The sequence below is a fragment of the Anas platyrhynchos genome, chromosome 25 (genome assembly GCF_047663525.1).
Source record: "Anas platyrhynchos isolate ZD024472 breed Pekin duck chromosome 25, IASCAAS_PekinDuck_T2T, whole genome shotgun sequence".
In the NCBI taxonomy this organism is placed as follows: domain Eukaryota; kingdom Metazoa; phylum Chordata; class Aves; order Anseriformes; family Anatidae; genus Anas; species Anas platyrhynchos.
Genome location: NC_092611.1, coordinates 7296192 through 7319126, shown reverse-complemented (window position 1 = coordinate 7319126; position 22935 = coordinate 7296192). Strand labels below are relative to the sequence as shown.

The 22935-nt window shown below is 43.2% G+C and overlaps 1 long non-coding RNA gene across 11 annotated transcripts in view; it reads left to right on the top strand.

Annotated features, from left to right (window-relative positions):
- The window catches only part of LOC110353382 (uncharacterized), a 328386-nt gene that overhangs the window by 117348 nt on the left and 188103 nt on the right, over positions 1-22935 (top strand). For 2 of the 11 annotated variants that reach the window (XR_011804899.1, XR_011804895.1), the window contains one exon: positions 511-21141. This is a non-coding gene — a long non-coding RNA (uncharacterized lncRNA). Of the gene's footprint in view, positions 1-510; positions 21311-22935 lie in introns of all 11 variants that reach the window. The other 9 variants (XR_011804905.1, XR_011804897.1, XR_011804904.1 and 6 more) reach the window with 9 other exon arrangements.

The following is a 22935-nucleotide window of genomic DNA, read 5'->3' as shown; positions in this document are numbered from 1 at the left end:
TAGGCACCAGTTATTCTGACTGATTTTGTTCAAAAACCCTCCCTTTGGAGCTTACAGCCAGCCTGCTATTCGGCCTCGTTCCCCACCAGTTGCCCACCCAATAAAATTTCATTAATGGGAAATGTTAGTTACGCGGGAGAGAAACTTGGAAACTTTGGGGGAAGGAGGGGGACGCTTCTTGCTCGCAGAGACAAAACTTTGCTCCGCGATTATTTTTCAAGACTTACTAGGAAAACTTTTAAAGCAGTTTTATGTTTGTCATTGTATGAAGAAATGCAGGCAGACAGCAGAGAGCTGGAGTTGGGGGAATTTTCTGGATTGGTTAGTAAAGTGAAAGGACTTTTATTTTTCCTTCTTTAAAAACAGAATTAAAATAGCACCCCAGCTCAGTAATGACTTCTCTGAAAGTTAAAACAACTCTTACGCAGTTGTTTCTTCTGCCTGTTTTAACCAGGCTGCCAGAATGGAAACGGGACAAGTTTTTTTTTGTTGTTTTTTTTTTTTTTGCAGGGTGGGGGTTTGCATGTGTATAGCAGTGCTGTGTACGTTGAAACCTGCTCTTTCCGAATTTGCTACACCGTTAGCGATAGCCACCGGCGCTGGCCATTAATTCTGTGTAATCCTCAGCAGTCCTGGCCAGCCAAGGAGCTGTAAGAGAGAAAGGCAGACCTCTTTCTTTATGTTGTTTATTTTCAGATCTGTTTTATTTTGCTGAGTTTTTAAGGGAAGCTGTAGCAGCAGAGCTGGTGTTATAGCAAAGGCAATAAGCAACTCTTCCCCCCCTCAGAGAAGGGGTGTTGGGGTGCGGAGGGGAGCGAAGGCTGCTGCTTACTAACAGCTCTGAAATTTCGTTTGCAGAAATGGTTTTCCTCTATTAAAAAAAAAAAAAGGGGCAAAAATAAAAAAATAAAAGCCAAACCTAGCAAATTGCAGAAGAGCTCCATGCCTGTTGCCACAAACCCGTAGATCCGAACTTGTGGTCATATTCCACACAAGCTTGTATCTATAGGTATGTGTCTGTCTGGCAAGTGCACAGAGTGGTGTGTTTCTGCATTTCAGCTGGCAATGTTGAACTCTGCTGTTTGTGTCTTCCGTCTAACCCACTCTTCCCTCCTCCCGTTTTCCTTTTAAGAGATACAAAATGAGAGCTGCAAATCGTGTTCTGCAATTATCATATCAGTTTTCAGCTTTGGTTAGTGTTAAAATACACGCAGACAAGCCAGCAGCTCGTTTGTGCCTGAATAAAATGGGACGGGGGGGAAGGTATTTGCCATCAGCCCGAAGAAATGAAATCTCAGCTACGTTACCAGGTCTGGCAGTGGGGCAGGGGCAGAGGTGGCTCTTCGGCTGTCGAATGCCGAGGTTGTGGGGACGCGGGGAGAATTGTTGCATTGATAAAGTAACGGGGATCCGTTCTTCGCTTCGTGACGGCGATTTGTTTGTGAGCAATAGGCGCCTCTGCTCGTCTTTATAGCCAGTAACTTCCAGTCTCCGGACACGCTGCAGGCTCGCAGCTCTGTGGCAGAGCAGGGATCGCCCCTCCAACTCCTCGCTCCCTTTAAAATTAGTTTAGTGTAGAATCCCGTTCCTCCTAATTTCACGGCACTTAATTCTTTTTAAATAGTTTTTAAGGGGGAAAAAAATCACGCTATAAACTCCAAAAGATTGGTAGAGCAGGGGAAAAAAAACACCACGTAAGCAGGCAATATAAAACCTGCTGCGTAAAACTAACGTTTTTCAGTTGCGAAAGTGGAACAATTATTTTTGAAGAAGTTTTTTTAAAACCCCAACATACAGATTCTGTACAAAAATAATTAGAACGTGAACTCAAAATAAAGTCTGACTGTTTCTTTCCAGCAGCTTTCAGTGTTATTTCTACCCAAAGATTTGGTCTGTATTTCCACTTTTAAATTTCTCTGTGTTTGAACTTGGCTGGTTTGACACACGCTGCTGCAGTCCAAAAATGTTTTTTTTTTTTTTCCCCTTGCTGAATTTCCAGGGTTTTCTATGTGTTTTCTATTTATTATAGAAACATAAAATGATGGCAAAGAAGGCATCTGCTAATAAAATTGCAGCCTAACTGCTTTTCTTTCTCCCTGTGAATTAAACTTGTTTTTTTTTCCGTTTCTTTCAAAAAATGCACGGTTGACCATTTTATATGCCCGTGCATTTCAGCAGGCAATATTCCCCTCCTGCACGTGTAGGACACCAAGCTGGGAAGCTGTGGCTGCAGTAGGTGTGTGGTTTCCAGCAGATCTCCTGCTGCTGGCTGGGCCGTGCGGTGCTGTGCAGCCTTTTTTTGGCACCCGTTATCTCTGGTCTTGTGGGCTCCAGGTGCTTCTGTGCAGGGCCTGTGGCACGTGTCCACAAGCGGTGCTTTGGCTCTTCGTAAAATGGACAGTAAGAGGTGATTGAAGAGGGTGAAGGACACATCTCTTCCAGGCAAACGTGTCGCAAGGCCACATTGAAGCAGTGCTGAGACGTGCGGCCCAGAACATGGGCCCTGGAGGCTCCCAGTGTCCCAAAACTTCCCCGGTGCTGGTTCCTGCCCCTGTTTTCCCCTTCGCTAGTGGATGTTGCTTCAGCCGCAGTGGAACGAGCATCGTTCATCATGAGCTAGGACAGAGGCAGGATGAGGTTGCATTTACTGGTGGCAGTGAGATTTGGTTTTGCTAGAGGCTTGCCATGGTTTTTGTTTGTTTCCTTTTATTATTGCTCTTATTATTACTACTACTATTTTATTGTAAAACACCCTAAATATTCAGTGCATTAGATTCCTACATTTACGGCTATAAAGGAAGTCTTGGTTCATTTAGTCTAACCTCCAAAGAGAAATCTGGCCAAATGCAGTTCCCACTATAAGGCGTACGTCTGCATGGTGGCCTCTTCCCTGGAAAGCCATCCGGAGACGTCAGGCACCTGGCAGAATATGCTGAGAAAAGCCCAGAAATTGTCACTGATGTTTTTGGAGGCTGGCGCTTCAGGTGACATTGCTCTGAGAGTGCCAAGAGCCTGTGGGAAAGAAATTGGGCAGATGTGCTGCAAAATGAGATGCTCCAGTTGGGGTTGTGGAGGATTTGAAAGCATATTTTTGGATTAGAAAACGAGTATTTGAATCTAGGGAGAGGAAAGAGGAAACGGGCTTTTCTTTTGTACCATATTTCGGTGCAGTCTCTCACCGACTATGTTGGGATCTGCTCATCAATATCCAGCTTTTTTCCTTTGGGTGAGAGACTTGGATCTACACGTGGCTGGATGCTTAGCAAGCAAACTGCAGAAATGTGCCTCCAGGCATGGGACTGAGGTGTCGGCCGTGCTGCTGGGAGGAGAGCTGCTGCATCCTGCTCTGAGGCTCAGCACGTGTGCTGGGGGCTGCTGGTTTTCTGCTGCTGGCAAGGAAAAAGGGGCAGCTCTGCTTGGAGATGCTGTGGGTCCTGCACAAAGAGGCCTCTTGGACACCGTTGTCTTCTTCTGCTGCATGGCTACAGGGGAGATGCCGGCGTGGGCACTGGTAGGGTGAGCATTTGTGCCAGGAGCACCAGCATCGCTCTCTGAGCATGGCAGAGCCCTGGTTTCTGATGTGTAGCTCAGGTCTTTGTACCCGAGTGCTCTTTTGCTATACCTGTTCACTTGATGCTGCTAAAACTGCCCTCCTGGAACCAAACTTAGTTCTTAGCATGGCCTGGCTCCAGCTCCTGCCTCCCTGCCACTAGCTCATGTGCCCTTCCCCTCCCCTCTTCCTGCTCCTCTTACATTTTACTATTTTTTTAATTTAATTTAGCTTTTTTTCTCATAAAGGTACCCCCACCTTTTTTAACCATAGCCTCTGATGTTCTCCCTCTGCCCTTTGTTTTTCGGCTCATCTTTTCGGGAAGCACCGTGTTGTGTTCTCAGCGTCCATTTGTGTTTCTTTTCTGCTGGTTGTGTTTCACTGCACTTCATTAAGTTTTAGAGCGAAACTCGAGTCTGACAAAATGATGTGAAGAACCTTGAAATGCATCTTCCCTTTAGGACGGAAAAAAAGCTAATTGGAGTCCGTGGAGCTTCTACCTGTATTTTCCTTAGGATTATTATTATTTTTTTTCCTCACTTTGCTGATAAGGAGCTCGCATTTATGCAGCAGCTTTGATCCAAGTGCCATGCAGGGTACAGCGGCCACATCGCCATGCACGGGCATGCTGCAAAATGGCTCAGGGCAGGAAGTACTGGAAGCTTCCCCCAGTTTGCTGTTGCAGAGGAACTTAAGGAAATAGAAGGCAGTCGCTGTAGCTGGCAACAACCCAGAGCATCTGCACATAGACTGTACCAGGAAGGCCTTGGGGACATGAAAAAATCACAATATCCTCTCAAAAAAAAACGTGGTACCTTAATTAATGCAGTCCCATTCTCTATCAATATGCAGCCATTGCTTTAGTGCCTCCCAAGAGGCGAAAAAAATGCCTCCTGTAGAACTACGTGGCTGTGTCTGCATCTGCGGGAGCTTTACTACAAGCGTGTTTCATTTTGCCAGAGTTACAGTTTAATCCAGAAGCAGTAGTTCTTGTCTGAGGAAGAAAAACAAACCTCTTCCAAAGCAAACTCTTCTTTTTCTTCAGATTTGGTAAACCGTCTCCTTCTCCCTCAAAACAACAAGACTGTTTCTCGTTTCTGTTAATGACATCTTTCCCTGAAAGCTCTTGTAATGCTGCTCGCAGACGAGCGTGTTAGATGGCACCCACTGGGGTGCAAAAATTATTTCACTTGCCTGCTCCCCCTTTTCCCAGTCTCGTCTGGTGTGGAGCACAGTAAGCCCTTGTCAGCAGAGAGGAGCACACAATAGCATTCGGGTAATTAGTATAACCATATGCAGTGGCAAATGGGAATCATGATAAGCAGAATGTAATTGTGTACCCTGGAATTTGAACCTTATCCAAATACTCTTATTCAGATAATCAAATCTTGTTAAACTCTTAAAAGGCAGATAAATAACTACTTCAGTAATCTGATTTTTTTTCCCTTTGTTTATTTGCTTTTAATCAGCGAGGGAGAAAATAAGGAGAGGATGTTCTTAGACACGGATGTTTGAGAGGCAGACACCTTGAGCCAGGCAGTCTCCGTAACATAGGTGACCTGAAGGAGGAGAGGTGTCCTTGGTTGAAGATGCTCGGTATCACGGTGAAAAGCAGCCTCGCCATGCCACCATGGAAGTGGCACCAGGCTTTTATATGGCTTTCTGGTAATCCCCTACAAGTTTTTTTACTTTCTGTGTGTGCAAAACCAGCGTTGGCTCTGGGTCCTCGGCGTGCTGTGCAGGATCTCGAACAAGAGTGTTCAACCTGGGCTCGCCGAGCTTCACACCAAAACCAGAGGGCACTGCTCAAGCACAGGGCAGGCCTTAGGAAAAAAATATGAGGTTTTGGGGTCGTCTAGAGTTGCTGCTGCTGTGCTCCAGCTGCTGACAAAAAGCTATGTCTGGTTCGGGAGCGAGAGTGTGGCTACCCTTCCCCTAGAAACTACCAGATATTGAAATGTCATGTTGAGTAAATCTTCAGATTGCTGTAACTCTTGCTAAAAATTCAGGCGCAGACCATTTTTGTAATGCCTTGAAAAATTTTGGAGAGCTTTCAAAATATTATAGTTGCTCTGGTTTTCAGCTGAGCCCAGCTGAGGAGACTTCTTGCCTTAACTTGCAGCCTCTTGAAGTTCCCGACCTCCTTAGTCCACCTGCCAGGCTTCCAGGAGAGTTCTCTGAGCCTAGAGATAAACTTTGAACCTCTTGAGGTTCCTCGTCACAACCAAGTCCCAACAGCAAAGTTGCATTGAATAGAATTGACGGGGAGAGCTGATCAGTAGGAATCGTGTCAGCATTTCCATTGTAAAATCGCATCAGGCTGAGGTTTTTGAAAGTCCTCTCTTTAACGGATCACTCCAGGCTGAAATTTAGCAAACAAGATTTCAGACCTCAAACTGGAACAATATCATTTGTGGGTTTTGGTATTTATTTTTTTCTCAATGACTTCAGGAAGTATGTTTGCTTCATGAGGATTTTCTGCTTCCCACCCCCTCCTTGGCTAGCCCGGCAGCAGCCTGCCTGGGATCTGAAAGTGAAGGTGGGTTCTTCCTCTTCCAGTATCCTTCACAGCCATAAAGATTCAGACCCACATGTCAGATGATGATTTCACTGCTGGTGATAACAAAATAGAGTTCTGCTTTCTTGAACTCATTTGTACCGGGCTTCCATTGCTGGCATCATTGTTATCTTGACCCTGTGAAGTCAATGAGTGGTCTGTAAACACACACACGTGTGGGATAGCTGAAGGGGCTTAATACATGGGGCACTATTTTCTGTGTCATTATAATTTGGGGATGTTGTAACCTCTGAAGAGCAGCTTTTCTGTAGAACATGACTAAATTGCTGCTTTGCACAGAAGGAAGTTTTAGAAAAATGGAGTATTCTAGCCATTAAATCCTTAAAATCAGCGCTGGATTTGAATTCTGCTAGTTGGCTTGGGAAATTAAATGTAAAGCTTGGATTCATCTAGCGCAGAATAAAGGAAGCAGGTTTCTGAGATCTGCTCTCACCTGAAGTCCATGAAGGGAACACGCAGTAAAACAAGCAACACTTCTGCACAACTTCTAGTCCAGACCAAGCCTGCACCTTGATCTCAGGTCTTCTGAGGTCAGTGGCATGGGCTGCCATTAATTTTGGTGACAAAAGCCCCAGATCTGGCTGGGAGGAACTGCTAGAATGAAGTGTCTTCCCCATTTGAAAATCACCGAGCACGAATGCTGCCTGTTCCCACTGGAGGACAGGTTTTCCCCGAGGTTTGCTGCAGCTACGGCGTGTATTTAACAAGTCAGAGTTACACAGAGTAAAGGGCATCGTTTTTAGATTATACTGTCGCTTTAAAATAGAACTGCCTGGGCTGGGACGGAGATTTCCTTTTGTCCACAGACGTGTGAAATCATTTTTCAGATTCTGAAGCAGCGAGGGGCCTAAAAGGGTGCACGAACAATAGGCGCTGGGGCACATGAACTTATATAGAACGCACGGCTCTGTGTGATGCCATTCTCCCTACCGCTATATTTAATAGGAACTTTTATGACATCGATATGTATCATAATTGAACATTGTCATTAGATTACATATTTACCCTAATTACATAATTAGGTATGATTGTGCTAATTGGGTAAAGACATAATTGACTAAAATCACCAGAAAACAAACAGGGAGAGTCACGCCACCAAAAGAAAGTGTCTCAGTAGACATCGGTGCTGTGAGTCTCTCTTGCTCTCATCCTAAAAGAGGAATCTTTATGGCTTGTAGGTAGTTCCCAACTAGCCAGGCACTGACAGATGTAGGGAAGGTGCTGAGGTGATGGCAATTAGGTGACTTCTGTTTTAATATTAGGTCTCAATTCCTCATGTCAGTAACAGCAGCAGATATTGTAACTGATGGCACGACTAGATGTGCAACACTTTTTTCTTTTTTTTTTCCTGCTTGAAGTTACTGTTCCTCTGGGGTGCAAACACACTTTCATCTGTCCGAGCTTCATCTGAGTTCAGAGTGCTGATAGCAGAGTATCTAATTCTGAGTCCAGGCTCTCATAGATGGGGAAACTTGCCCGGATAATTTCTGCAGCAGGTCGTGGAGGTGTCTAAAAATTGACTGGAGGGTGAGCATGGTATCAGACCCTGGGACAGAAGCTACTTGAGTGTTTATAAATGCTTTATCTTAGTCTCTCTTTTTTTTTTTTTTCTCTGTAAAGTAGCTCTCAAGCAGGCATAGGTTGTATAAGGTCTACATAAAGGCTCACTTATTACCATTGTATTTGTGCAGACTGGCTTTGGCATAGGTGGGAACTTGGACGAGAGTATTTTATTGGTGAGGACCTCGTCCCAGGCACGGACACGACCACATCACGGTGGTCTTGGTGCTTGCAGTGGAAGGACGCGTGCCAAGCGGGGCACAGCTCCCCGGCTCGATATAGCGGCGAGGGAGGGAGCGAGAACGCTCCTTGACTAAGTGCCAGCACGGAGCTGACAGCTCAGGGATTTGTAAGTGTGGCGATGAAGAGGAAGTTGAGGTTGCAGTGGAAGGGAGGCAAGGAGAGGTGGCGAGTCAGGAACAAAACAGGCACGGTGGCATTTGCCAACCCGAGGAAAAATGAGGTTATTTAGGCTCAAGTTGAGTGTGTTGCTCATAAAGAATTTTCTCCTACATCTATGAAAGGACCTTTAGTGAGCTGGGAATAAAATGAAACAAAGCAAATTTTCTTCCCTACTATTTTGGAGCAAATTCTTGAAGGATTCTTTGTTCAGCTCAGCTTTATAACTGCCTGGTCTGCAAAGTGTGCCTTTGTCAGTCTCATCGCAACGGTGATGTTAACAGTGCTCTCCTTAATTATAATGATCAGATACAGGTAATCATTTAAAAAAATGCTTCAAATTATGTAATATCTAACATTTATGGCAAAACTGAGATGCAACAAAGATAAATTGTAGTAAAAATGAGGAGCTTATCCATGTGATACTGAAATGGTGTAGTTTATACGTAAACTGCATTAGCTGCAGAATGGGATATAGGACATTTACAAGTCAAAAGGGGAGCTACACCTCCTTTGTCACATTGAAAATGAGTGGGATTTGAGATCTTCTGCCACCCTAAATGAGAACAGGTTCATTGGATTCCATAGAGCTCTACTGGTTACATCACTGGATTTCACGTCTGAGGGCAGATTTCAGTGCACAGAAAGGATGGTATTATGTCAAGGAATTGGGATGGTTCAGGATGCTTTCAGACAGCAATAAAGCTCCTGGTTGGAGAGCAGGACCAGAGAACCATGGTTTCGTGATCCAGTTTTGTGGTTGGATCATTGTGCTTAGAAATGAAACGGTTAACAGTGACTCTACTGTTATGGTACCACACTGTGCTGTTAACTCAAATAATGTGTTGGATTTCCAGAGCTGAGCAAACTTTCCTGAATATGGAGTCATTAGAAAATTCACTAATACTATCAACAGCATGTACATTTAAACCTTGCAGAAATACTGTTTTGTTTTGTCTTTCCCCCAGATATTCTTCCACTGTTGCACGCTGAATTCCAGAGTTATTTTATTTCTCACCTTCCTCTTTTTTTTTTCGTTTTTTCTTTTTTTTTCTAGACAGGTTCTGAATACAATGGTAGGGCACTGGCTTTTTCATAATCAGCAATGCTACTTTATCCTAAGAAAATAGGAGCAACCAAGATGCTATCTGTTCAGCACAGCTCAGCATTCGTTCATGAGGTTTGATTCCTATGTAATCCCCTTCCAGCACAGAGCTGCTGTGCCTGAGGATGCATTCACCTGAGAGGCAGGATCTCAGGACCGATTCAGTTCCACTGTTTGCACTAGCATATTTTAAGATGCTAATCCCTGTTTGTAAGCTCTAATAAATAGGCAGCATACTGCTTTAAGCAATAGCTTGGTGGGTAATGGGAATGAGTCACAAAGATAACATCCTGGTTGTTTGACTGTGAACTAATACAAGTAAAAAATGTAATGTGTTCCTTGTTAAGGGAGCACCGTCTTGTTCTGGCTACTGAGACAGGCTCAGCATTGCATTTCTAAGATTATTAATCTTAACAAGGAGTTGATGCAAGGGTAAAGTTTACTTAAAATTTACTTGAAATGGTCTACCCCCTGTTGCAGTTCTCCTAATTCCACTTCTGCAATGATCCTTTCAACATTCAGCAGCCAAGATGCATGTTCCGGGGTCAATGCTATGCGTGTTCAAAAAGGAAAAGACATGTTAGAACAAATCTCATCCTAAACGTTTCTGAGTGCTTTAGAAAATGTATGCATATGTTCTGTGCTGTAGTCCAGATGCATCTGCTATGGAGGGGAAAAAGCTTTTCTTTTTTTTTTTGGCCAGGAACAAAATTCCTTCTTGTGTGAAAAGTGACCATGATCTTGTTTATACCTAGCAGAAATAACCATGGCTTATCGTGTCTTAACATATGTAGTGCAGAGAACTGCATTTGGTTTTGGTGTGGTTTCACCAGCAACACATCCATTACTTCTAAATTAGCGCACTGGGAATTTTGAGGACGCTTTTTTTTTAACTAGAACCCCTGACATTATGTCGGCTGTGAAGTGGTGGGTAGCTTTCAGCATTTTTGACTGCATGCATCCAGGTTGAGGTAGTAGGTTGTATAGTTTAGAATTACACCAAGGGAGATAACTGTACAACCTCCTAGCTTTCCTTGGGTCTTGCACAAAGCGGCGTGATGAGCGACCATAATTCCTCAGCAATGTTTGCTCTGGACACGTGGAACAGGAAAGAGCAGGTAAGATGAGCTGGAAAACCTTTTCTTTTCTTCTGCCTCTCCAGAACTTCCAAAATGTTCATTCTGTCAGCATTTTTTTTTTTAACCTACTGGTACTATATTATTGAGCATTTAGCAAATTCAGTGGACGAGTAATGCTTGTCTTCCTTTATTAGCATTCAAGAAACGCAATGTGTAACATTCCTAAAAAGCACCATGGCAACACATCAGTGTTATTGCCTTCACGGTCAGCAATCAGAAGTCTCCAAAGGTAACACGAAAAAACATCCTGGATTGTATCAGTTACTGCGATTTGCAAGCAGGTTTCCCTCTTTGTTAGTCCTTGACTGGCTCAGTTACTTCTACAACAGCAGATAAATGAGGCTGTGCCCTGGAGCTCAATGAGTCCTGGCTCACACCTTGCCTCTCGGGAAGGTGGGAGGCTGGTGCTGATGCTTCCAGATAAAACTGGGAAGGGTTTTTGTGAAAGTACCTAAATCTACACAGTCCTCGGGAGAGCTGTTCTTAGGGAATATCCAGTAATGATTACAGTTAGCTAAAATGGTGATTCTTGAGGTTTCTTTCCTAGGTTTGCACAGTTAAATTAGATGTTTCAAAGGCTGATGCTTCTGAACACGTCCTGTAGAGATGGTTTGCTCCTCCCTCGCAGCAGTTTGGGGTAAAGAGTTGCAGAGCTGCCCCAGAATTGTTGTGGGGAGAAGGGACACAGGCTGAGCCTGCAGTTCTGGGCAAACAGGCCAGAGACCATGTTTCTGATGTATCTTAGGTGCCTAAAATGCAGGAAGTGTACCTAAATTTGTATCTGCAAATGTAGTCTAGTATTTTATTAGTCTAAGTATCTGAGGCCTGAAAATCCTGTAATGCTCAGCATTTGAGGACAAGAACCAAGATCTTCACGATGACAGTGTTCAGGGTTTGGGCTCTGTGGCAGCCTGGATGAGGCTGGTGGCCCTAATGCTTGGTTGCGGCCCAGAACAGGTGGCTTTTGCCTATACAGCTGGGGGATTCTGGCCACAGTTGGAGTTCCCAGAGGTAACGAGAGACTATATGATAGTGGATAAACTTCCTAAATTACTTAATAAAAACAAAGGTAAGGCACATGCTTCACTTCCTTATGCTAATCTGAAAAATATAAAAATGATAGCAATATTTTGAGGTATTTTTTTTTACCTAAGTAAGCTTTTTTAATTATTATTTTATTTTTTTTCCTGGTAAAATGGCCCTTAAAATCTTAAATATCTGCATACCCTTGTTTACTGAATGCAAAGAGAAGACGTTGGTTTCCTGAGTGTTACTGAAAGTGGACTAGTGGGGTTTATTTCATCTTGTTTCCAAAGATGTTTTAGCTATCACTACTGCATTTTGTAACTCTGCAGTTCCTTAGGACAAGGCAAGCATCAGGGCTAACGCATGACTGCTCTTGTGTCTCATGTAGGCACATGCATTAAACATATGCAGCTAGGTAAAAAAGAGCAATCTTTGGCATATTTTAGGAAGTACCTCATTTCTCTACCCCATAAATCTTTTCGTAGCTGGAAGTGCAGATTTTCAGCTGATGTGAATCCAACAAGCTGCATTGTCCCACATCCAGTGTAGAGTCAATGGGCCCTGTTCCATAATGCTCGACTCTTTACCTGTCTGATACTTTTCTAGGAATAATATTATGAATGGATGGTAACGACTCCCAAATAACTGTTTCTTTTCCTTTTTGGTTGTTGAATTTTAGACCTCCTTTCTATTGGAATAAGGGAACTTTGTAAGGTTCAAATGTATATACTGTCTGTGCTAACACACATATTTGTGGCTATCAGACTCAACTTTATGTGCCAGAAGGATATGTAAATCAAATAATCTCTCTGCTCCAAAGAACAAGGAATAATAATGAAAAATGAGAATGGTCAGTGGTACTCTGGAGTTAACAATAAGCATAATTCAATGTGCATATTTTTCTTCTGAACAAAATAGCATTCCAGCTCTCCCCCTGATGAGAGGAATGTATTGTCAATTAATTAGACTTCCATCATATGTCCTCGGATGCCCTTCTATCATATGCCTTCCATATGTCCTTATGTCATATGCCTTCCATATGCCCTCTATGTAATTAAGCTTCTATCATATGGCTTCTATCATATGCCATTTAAATAGATTTCCAGGAGAATATGGCAGTGTTACAATTATGGACCTTTTGCAGTGAGTAAAGGAACAACTCATGAGCTGTAGATTAAAAGAGGAGGAAGCAAAAGCAAGGTGTCTAGCCCTGAACAGTTCCTTTAATTGCCTGTCTTGTTTCTCTCAGCTTGCACAATGAACAGACAAAAGTGTTCTAGTTTCCTTCTCTTCCATTATTGTTCCACTCCCAGTTTTTATTCAGTTAAGTCTGTGAATAGTAGGAGAGATAGTAACTGTTTTTAAGAGAATATTTCCACTGGAATGCAGAGTGAAAAAGAAACAGTCCACCTCCCAGAGAATTGTTTGTCCTATGATAATGAAATCTAAACTTTCATCTGGTTTTTGTCCTTTTAAGTCTGTAATATAAAATGAAGTACCAGAAATATCCTGGTGAGAGGACCAATGAAAACGAGATGGTACGCTTTATTTGAGCACACATCCTTGTTCTCCCTTATGGACAGTGGGTGCAAATAGTATTGTGCTTTTCTTGGCATGGTGATGGCTTGGTAGATGGTGCACTAATGTGCAAGAATATGTAGTGAAATGGATTCCAAATTTATTGTGGCTTATTAAGGATAAAGACCAAAAATAGGCGCTGATGCCTATATACTTAAGGAAGAAAACTGCAGGCATCCAAGGAATGATGAGGTCTTGGAATGGTTTCCAATGAAAAGACAGCCAGTGGGCTCCCTTGTTTTATGTACATCCGTGTATCTGTGCCCTCACCCTTCCCAACAACTTGGGAGACTGTTTTCTAACCCCAATCAAACGTGACAGAGGAGCGGTGACTTCCGAGACCATTCTGCTCCAGCAAGCTTTCCCGAAATTACAGCCATATATCCCCTGCAGTCAGGAGGAGAGTTGAAAGGACAAAGAGAAGGTAAAATACAGTCAGACGCGCTGATGTGTCCAAACTATAAAACGGAGAGCGGTTTGTGGTCTATGCAGGTTTACCTGGACTGAATGGATTTAATGAAGTAACGAGAACAATTCAGACAGAATCCCACTGGCAAGCAACCAGCGTGTCCCTGAAGACCTTGTACTCTGGTTGCCAGAGCATGCTAAAACCCATACCATGATGACTTCACTGCAGTTTTCATGTGCTCTGCCCAGATCAAGATTACCAAAAAATAGTCCTATATTTTGCTGGGTAGGCATGCTGCTAGTCACTATTTATAATCCAGACGTGTTCCTCAAAGATAGGTGACAGGCTTTATTTTGTTTTACTCTTTTTATTTTTAACTCACTTCTCCTTTAAAACACACACACAAAATATAACCAGTCCATATGAAAGCTCTAGGTCATCAGGGAAATTATTCTGAAAATTCGTGTTGTGGTCCTGCAGCATCATTATTAGAGTTTTCTGGTGCCACAGTCATAAACTCTGTTCTGAGGGAAGTCTTTAAGCCTCTTGTGGTTTAGCCATATCTCTTCCAACACCACTAACTTTTTTTAAAGAATAATTGCTGAAGCCTTGTCTTCAGTAGTAATTTTTTGGTTTGCTGGGCAGCAAGAAAATACTTGAAATAATACACTACTGCAAATTTTCTTTTGCTTCTGTGTTCTCGTATGGCTGTGATAGTTGTGAAAGGTGCCAGCCAAGAAGGAGGGACTCTGGTTATCCACAGAAATTGGTACCTGATTACTTGCAGACCTTCAAGTGTCTTCCGAGCTGCCTCACAGCTGTCCTTGGAGAGGACCAACCTGTGCCGGTGAGAAAGCTGAGGCAAGGGCTTTTTCCTGGGCCCTGAATGCTGATCTTTTGGAAAGGAAACTGAAATTCAAAAACTTTAACCGTTAGAGGGATTTTTTTTTCTCTTTTTTTAACAATGCCTTTCATCTGTTTCCACACCCAGCTGAAACTATGCTGCAACACTTCTGCTGCTAAATCAGATGCATTAAGTACAGTCAAATTTGTACATAAAAGTTTTGCAAGAACAGGGATGAAATAGAATGGAATGCCAGAATGACTCATTGTTTAATGAATAAGGCCCTAAGTGTTCTATTGATGCCATTTATAAATCTGTATAAAATGTATAGAATTCATGTCATAACTGGAATTCCAAGCACAGCAACCTTGTGAGCTAAATTATGATGATGATAGGGTACTGCACAAATTAATATGAATTTTAACACGCTTCTGCTTGAAAGCTGCTCAGACAGTTAAAAATAAGACAATTTCATTACCCAGATTCAAAGCCCAGACCTCAGAAATGCTGCTACTCTCTCCTTTTGAAATTGTAAATTACTGAAGGAGGAAGTTCTTTTTGCGTGTGTTAGAGTCAACAAGTATAACCTATACGGGAAAATTATGTCCTTTCAATTAGATGTAGATATTGATTGCAATTCACAGTGCAACTGGAAAATGAAAGAATTAGCTGGCATAGACCAGCTCAATATTCAGATGCTCATCTCTCTGAAATGAACAGCCTTAGGCCACAGCAGAGGTCTGAACACACATCTGTTTTCGACCAACTTTTTTTTTTCTCATTCTTGCTTTCACCTTTCCATAGATTGGTGGTTAGATATGAAACCAGATGAAGTTCAACATTTGCAGTGTGAGTTTTTGAGATAAGTTCTGTATCCATTCAGACTTCAGTCAGAGACAAACTCCTATGTGCATGGTGTTGGGTTACCAGGATTTAACTTTTTGATAAAAGCTTCCAGTCTAAATCGGAACAGAAAGGAAATCTGAGGTTTGGAAGTTTCCCATAACAGCAGAAGATCCAAAGTGGTTTATTTGGAGCCCCTCCCTCCTTTTTTTTTTTCTTTTTCTTTTTTTAAACAAGACAAAACTTCTGGTTGCCCTGCCTCCACTCATCTGCAGGCAGTCCCAGGTGCATATATTTAGATTTATACATTCAAAATATAAAATGTGTTCTCCTTGGGCAAATCAGTTTTTACATGTGATAGAGTGAAATTAGCGTCTGTGCAATGTCATGGCCCTGTTTCTCGGTTAAATAAGTTCAAGAATCAGGTTTCTGGGGCAGATGAGGAAAGAGACTGAAATTCAACATTGTGTGGTCCATGCAGTGGCTCCTGGATAGCTCTGTCTCTCCCTGCTTCCTTCTCACATCCATAGAAAACAATTTTCTCTCCAGTTAGGTGACCCAAGCTTGTCTGAGGAGTGCTGCCAATGAGATCCCACCAGCTAAAAATATTCCAAACAATTATTTTCTTAAAAGCAGGAGAGGAGCTCCTACTGCCACTAAGGATGTAGGCACTCACCATGGGGAGGAGCTGTCAGCCTCCAGGTGGGGGCCTTGCTGGGGGCTGCAGGATAGGTTCTGGAGCCATGCACAGTCTCCTGCCAGCCACCTCTTAACATACCACCACTTTTTTTTTAAGAAAAAAGCCCACTACAATCATCATCACTTCTACAAATACCATTTAAAGCAGTGTAGGCCATTACAGAGTCCTTAATTTCTATTTTCCATCTATGTTTCTGTAGGTTCTTGTGTTCAGGTAACTGAGCTACTGCATCATGCCACAGAGGAGCAAATGTTGGGGTGGGGGGCTTCCCCTCGCCCCTTTCGGGCCACTGAGGATAAACCCACCTCGAGCGTGAGTCACCCCGCTGCCATTTTTTTCTTCCACCCTTTGCCAAGGTCTGGTGACAAGACTGTGATTTCTCTAAAGCTTGTCTTTGTTACAGGTGTGACACACAGCTCATAGGGTTTCATTATGGCTTTCATAATGTATTAATGAAATGTCAAGATCAAGTCATTTATAATTAACAGTGACGTGTAAATGTCATGTCTAACAATTGTAGTATAAGAGTATTTTTTGTGAATGGGCCATTTTTTACACGTGCAACTGACAAAGTCCAAAAAAGCCTTAACCAGTCAGGCAAATGTTTGGTAAAGAAAGATTTTTTTTTTTCTTTTTCCTCATTGAATCCCTGATAGGCAGTCAGACCTCGTTGCCTGGTGTTCCTAGATCCACAGATAAAGCCATCAATGGAAGCTTTTTTGAACGTTTTAGGGCTTGATCCTGTAATAAATGTGGAGCGGATACATCCTGCATGGTATTGACATGAATTTCATGTGAGTACCCTCTATGTTTTGGGAACCAAAGACAGTGAGGCATGCAGAGCAGGAGCTGTACTACCAAATCTGAGGATGAGTAGCTCAAAAAGGTGCCAGCAAAAATGGGCCCAAGCATGGAGGTATCTGAATCAATGTCCCAGAACCATTGCCCCTTAGAAAGGAAAACAAATTTACATCATAATGAAAAGAAAAGAAATAATGAGGAGGTAGAGCGAGAAATTCTGGTAGTCTTGCAAAGTGAGTACAAGGAGACGTGCAGTGAAATTAAATGGTGACAAATAGAAAATGTTTTAAAAAGCAATTCTTTTTCACCAGTATTTAATTAAAAATGAACCTAATTGCTTTTAGCAGTTAATGGGACCAAGAAGTTTGCAAGCCTAGAACAGATTAGATACTTAAGTTTTTAATAACCATACGTAGAACTTTGCTAATTTGTGCTGATAACTTTAGAGCTGAGTCTAGACTTCACGTGTCAGGGTTTAGGATGAAGTGCAGCAGTTCGGGACCAGGGAAGAACCAGTGGGAAGGACAGCCCTCGACTGTGCAAAGCCGCCGACACTTGTCACTCTTGGAGAAGGTATGCGAGAGAAGTCTGGGTTCTGCCCCAGTCCGCGTCTGTCCCTTGCAAAGGATTAAGCACATAGTTCACCACTGACAAATAAAATGAAGAGCTGATAGATGTTTGGCTTTCCCTTCGGCTCGCATACTGAATAACCATGGTACAGCAGCATTGAAAGGAGTTATCCAGCGGCGTGGTCCACCTGCAGCTCCTTGCAGTCGCTGTGTGTGATGGGGAAGGCTCGTGTGGGCTCTGTACAGAAATAAAAGCAGAGGGAGGTGAAGGATGTCTCCAGGGGCAGGCAGCATCACTGGAAGGGCTGGGTGGAAGAGCCAGGATTGCAAGTCTGCACCTAACCATGTGTTGGGACACTTTCTTTCCTTATTAAATAATTTTCTTGGAACGCTGGTGTTACCAGAAGTAGTAAAAGTTTCAGCACCAGGCTTACGCTTGGTTCTGCTCTCACACCCACTTTGCAGCCTGAGGTTAGAGCTGGGCTTTGGCACGCAGGAGCTGGTCACACAGAGTGGCTGCTGCGGGGCAAGAGGGGCTTGGGCATGGTGCAGCACTCACACAGCCCTGCTGCTGGGGGCCTGAGCTGGCTCTTCCCATGGTGCTGGCTGGAAACTGGGGCTGCTCGGGGACGTTCTAGCTTTGGGGTACCTACACCCAGTCCCCTGAACGCTGCAGGCAGCATTTGTGTTCCTTGCTGTTAGTGAGTTCTAAGGAATTGTTGCAAGCAGAAGGTTAAACCCATTCCTGGATTAATGTCCCTGATGTGGGTGTATTTTAAAGGATTTTTTTTTTCCCTTGTGTTTGAAGTGCCTTCTCATCTCTTCTGACAAGGAGTAGCAGTTGTGGCACCAGAGAGCGGTTTGCAATAGTGCTGTCTGCAGTCTGACAAATGCCGCAGCTTCCCCTTGGCTTTCTATTTCCTCCCATAAGTGAGGTGGTTAGGTTTGGAGGACAGGATTTTACAAAAAAAATAAGGAAGAGAGGAAGAACAGGAAGGAAACAGGAAGGGAAGAAGGCAAGGCACAATTGCTGTCTGCTACAGATCTTGTGGTTTGAGTTGATTTTGGAAATTGCCTTTCCAATAGCTTTTGAAATATGAAAGGAGAACTTATTTATGAAGGAGAAGTTATTATTAAGAGAATGGAGATGTTTCAGTCACGTGCTTCCCTTCATTTGTGTGTGAAAATGGGTACTGAGCGAGAAATTGAACAGTGTAGGTTTAATGGAAAAAATAAAATCAGTGTCTACTGCTTACTATGTTAGTAATGATGTAATTTGCCTGCTGAATCATGTCTGTTTGTAGGGTTCAAGGATGTAAGTCACCGGTCAGCAAGCTGTAACCATAGTGCTGTAATAAATCCACAAGGGCCCTATGTTGGTGGCCGCATTGCCTAAAGGGATCGCTCAGGGCTGTACATCAGAATTAGGGACCTGTCTCGAAGTCTCCTCCATCTTCAGCTAAAGGGGCTGAAGAAATCCAAGATCAGCCGGTGCAATTTTTAGTGCAGTGTGTCCTATAATGCTCCATTTGGTTTATTTTCCAATAGAGGGGCAATTTTGAATTGCAAAATACGTATATTATCTTGGTGATGGCAAGTATTTTATTTATGTTTTCTCGATATGTTTGTCACATGCCTTTGAAGTAGAGAATTGTAAGCCTATAGTGACTGCAGAGTTGAAGTGCTAGAAGAGGTTTTCAGGAGCAAAGAGTGGCAAGTTTTGAGAATAATAGGATGCAAGGTGAAATCCTAACACTCGGTGTGCAGAGGCCTGCGCCAGAACTGAGTCCAGGGGTGCTGAAAGGCACCTAGGAAGGATGCAGTGGACCATGAGAGCAGGGATGTGGGGTGCGTGGTGTCACTGTGAACTTGCAATCCATATTGAAGTCAAGGGTTAAATGTCTAATGTGTAAATTAGTGCTAGGAATTAGGGAAGACTACTTGTCTGAAATCACAGGCAGGCTTCTTCCGTGTAATAAGAAAGCCTCGTCAAATTATTTAAAGCATAATTCTCTTGAATTTTTTAAAAGTGGGCCAGTTTTTGCTCTTAGTACGGACAGCAGGGTTTTTCTCTTTTTCCTGCCACAGCTTTAAAAGGAGATAGATCCTGTATAACACAGGCCCGAGACCCCAGTGGTAATTTGCCACGGTAACAATGAGGGGAACATGAATCTCTCCTTTGACTGGGCATCTGAGGGAGGTTTAAAAACCCCAGGCAAGACAGAAATTCACTTGTGGAGGTCGAAGTTTGTAAATCAGCCCCCTTCCTTGCCTCGTGCCACATCGCGTTACGGACGAACGTGGGCACTGCATTATATATTAGCGTGGAGTTGTCCTCAGATACCCTGCTGTGGAGAAAGGCCATTTTTAAATCTTTAATAGGGCATTAGAGCAATTTGCCTGTGATTTAGTTATAAGTGGGCAAGGAGAGTGGTGACAAACGAAGCTGGGAGGCCCTAAAATTCTTTGAATATTCCATGTTTTCCTGGAACTGTTGGGAAAAGGCTGCCAGAAAGGTCTTGGCAGGTTTTCTAGGTGGCTGGCCAAGTCTGAAGCAAATGTGGATAGTTAATAGGCTAATGCAGCTCTGGTTCCAAGTCCGTACGTATGTAACATACGTTTTTATTTAAGAAATCCCACCGCGTGGAGGAGCAAATGTAGTGCTAATATATCTTCCTGCAAGAAAATAGCAAGGGAAAAAACACTGTCATCTTGTAAAGATAAAATAAAGGACCTTTTGCCCTTGCTTTTGGGGGACTCGTATTGTGATTTTAAGAAGAGAAGATGTAGGAAATGAAATCAGTAGACAGGCAGTGGCTTTCCCGTGAGGGCCCCATATTAATCGGGAATGGGTTGTGCAGCAGTAGTTTGAGCCTAAGAAAAAGGCAGAAGCCGTTCAAAGAATTGTTTTCCATTCCTAGACTGACTTTTTGTTGTTACCATGGAAGTAATTAAAAACAGCAATTAAGCAGAAAAGTGATCAAACGATGACTTAGGACCTGGTACATGCGGACAGCCCCTTCTAGCACGAAGCATGAGGCCATCTGTGCAGGTCAGGCCATAAAAACTAGGTGTTGATAATGATCCATCCCAGGTACGGGATGGTTTGGGAAGGGTTTCTTTGTGCACCAGAGTCAGAATCGTGGTTCTCTGCAGCCACGGGCACCCAGGAGTAGGTGTTTGCTGTCAGGGCTGGTGTGTGCTGCTCCTGGGAAAGAGGAGATCTGATTTCTCCTAGCTGCCAGGTGAATTAGCTTTGTAATTTTAAAATCCTCTGCAGTGTGAGGGATTCTTGTTTGTGTTCAGCTCGTGGGGCTTGTCTTGTTTTATTATTAATGGGGAGAAGACTGTGCACAGCCTCGACCATTATAGTGGAACGATTTATTTCTTTGATTAAGCCATTGGTGCAGACCCTGATGTTCTGCTACAGACTCCCTATGGGATCTTTGATGAGTCACTTATTTTTCTTTGTTTTTAGTCACTGTCTATAAAATAGAGGTCCTTGTTCCGCAGAAGGAGTTTTGTGAAGACAGAGGTACTGATCATATCTGAATTGTTCAGCTTGCCGTGTTCTGTCTCATACTGGAGTTGTAAGTGAGCACACCGAATATCCACATTAAAACACGTTTCATGTGGGCTACCACCATGCTGACGGATACATTCATTAGCTGTAGAGTTAAGATTGACAATATTTATAATCTAATAGTACTCTTAGAAGAGCACAATCAACTAGAAAAGGTTATCATTGCACTTTAAAAATCCTATTTAAAGAATGTCATTTATTACCGTAACTTAAATAACATCATATGCAGATTGTTCCATTTGTTTTCCTCGTTTTCTCTGTCGTAAAAACGTTGCACTGTCTCTTTGTGTTACAAAAACGACTAAATTTAAACTTCGGGTGTAATAGAGCCTGCGCTGCAATGTGAAGTGATGCAGAAGCACAGACTGGCACCAGGAGCGGGCAGACTGGCTGCTGCGCCTGCGTCCCGCGGCTATTTCTGGCGTGCAGAGGCTGAGCGGTGTCTGCCGGGCCAAACGTAAGTCCTCTGAGGTTGCCGTGTCTTCTCCACGCTCTGGCATTCCTGCTCGCTGTCACGTGCCTCTTGATATACGGCTTTCTGATTTTTAATAACGCTCTCAACACCGGTGAAGCAACCAAAAAGGAGTTACTGTATATTAAGACCTCCGCCTCTGGTTTCACAAGAGGTAAGGGAGACCAGACTTGCGCTCAGCCTTCCCCTGTGTTAAAGTTCCCAAGCCTGTTATTTATTTGACAGCAATACCTAAATGCCTTGGCATCCTGTAAATACCCCGTGAGAGGAGACTCCTTGTCCCAGGAGCCTAAACAGATAAGGCAGGCAGAAGAGGGAGCACAACGAGACGGAGAAACTTGCCCAAGCCACTTAGCACGTCGACCGGCAGGCCCGGGAATAGGAACAGGTCTTTTGGGTTCTTGCCACTGTCACCGCCGATTTGGGATCCATCCGGATGGTTCTGTGCCAGCCTCTGCCTGTCCCGGCCCAGGGATCGGCGGCTTGTGCCCACCACCGAGCAACAGAAAATATTTTGGTGTTCTACCTTTTGGTTTGCTTCTTAAGCAATAGCTGAGACAAGTGTTCTTTTGTTGGGAGAAACATGCCCCCCTTGTTTATTTATTTATTTATTTTTAAAAATTGTGGCAACCGTAGGCTGTAGCCGGAGTACTAGAAAAGCTGAAAAACAATCTCTGTTTGTTTTATCTTTGAAATAATTCCGCCCTCTCTTTAAAAAGAAAGTGCGTACTGGTGAGGAAAGCTGAGTCTGACAGGTCTTGGGGGATATTTAAGGATGACCATGCATCGAGGTTTGTCAGCTCCTTGTAATATGTCAGAGCTCTTCACAAACATAAAGGCTCAGAATCGCAGCTTCCTTCTCAAGTGAAATAGGTATCACAGAATCACAGAAATATGTTATTTATATAGGGGAAAATTGGACATAGACTGTAGGACAGAGGCTCCACAATGGAAAGGAGATGGAAGCAGATCTGTGGGCTGCAAGAAGCAGGCTCTGCCCTCTGACCTCTTTTTACAGTGTGACCCTCAAGTAAAGCAACAAAAAAGTTGATTGAGGGACACCGCCTTTCCCATGTAATGGTTCCATGAAATTTCTAACAAATGTCAAGAAAGAAACAAAATGCTCATCAGAGAGGAAGTTTTTGTATGGGTGTTGTAGGTTAACAGATTAATAAAGCTCCATTAATTAGTAACTGAAGTATTAAAAAACATGTCAGGCTTTCAGTATGAAACCTCATCTCCTAAGAATTATCACCACCAGCTCAAAATGGCCATATTTATATGAAATTTTAGTGAGGTTTTTGGAGCTTTGGTCATGTTTTGAATGAATCAAGCCTTATTTGAAACTTCTTGTGGACCTGAAACCATGTGAAATATGAGGGGTTTCAGGTGCTTTATGCAATATGGAAATGGCAAATCATGCAGGAGTAGATGTAGTACATTTTTGCGTGACTTCATCCAGAGAAGTTTGAGTTTCACCTTGAGTTTTGGGGTTTGGTTAAATCCGGTATGTATAGGAGAACTCACGGACAACAGCAGCTTATGAACTCCCCGTGGGCAAAACACACATAACTCTAGGTACTGCATTCCTGCTTCTCATGCTCTTTCTTTGATAGTGGATGAATTCATCTCTGTAACCTTTCTTTTAAATCTCTGTCACATCCACTGACCTTTTGTTGAACTCCTCCCGTTTTCCCAAAGTTGGTTTTAAACTGAGGGCACTGAGTGGTGCAGAGTTCCAGGACTGCAGCACCAGGAGGTGAAACTCCCTCGTTTGTC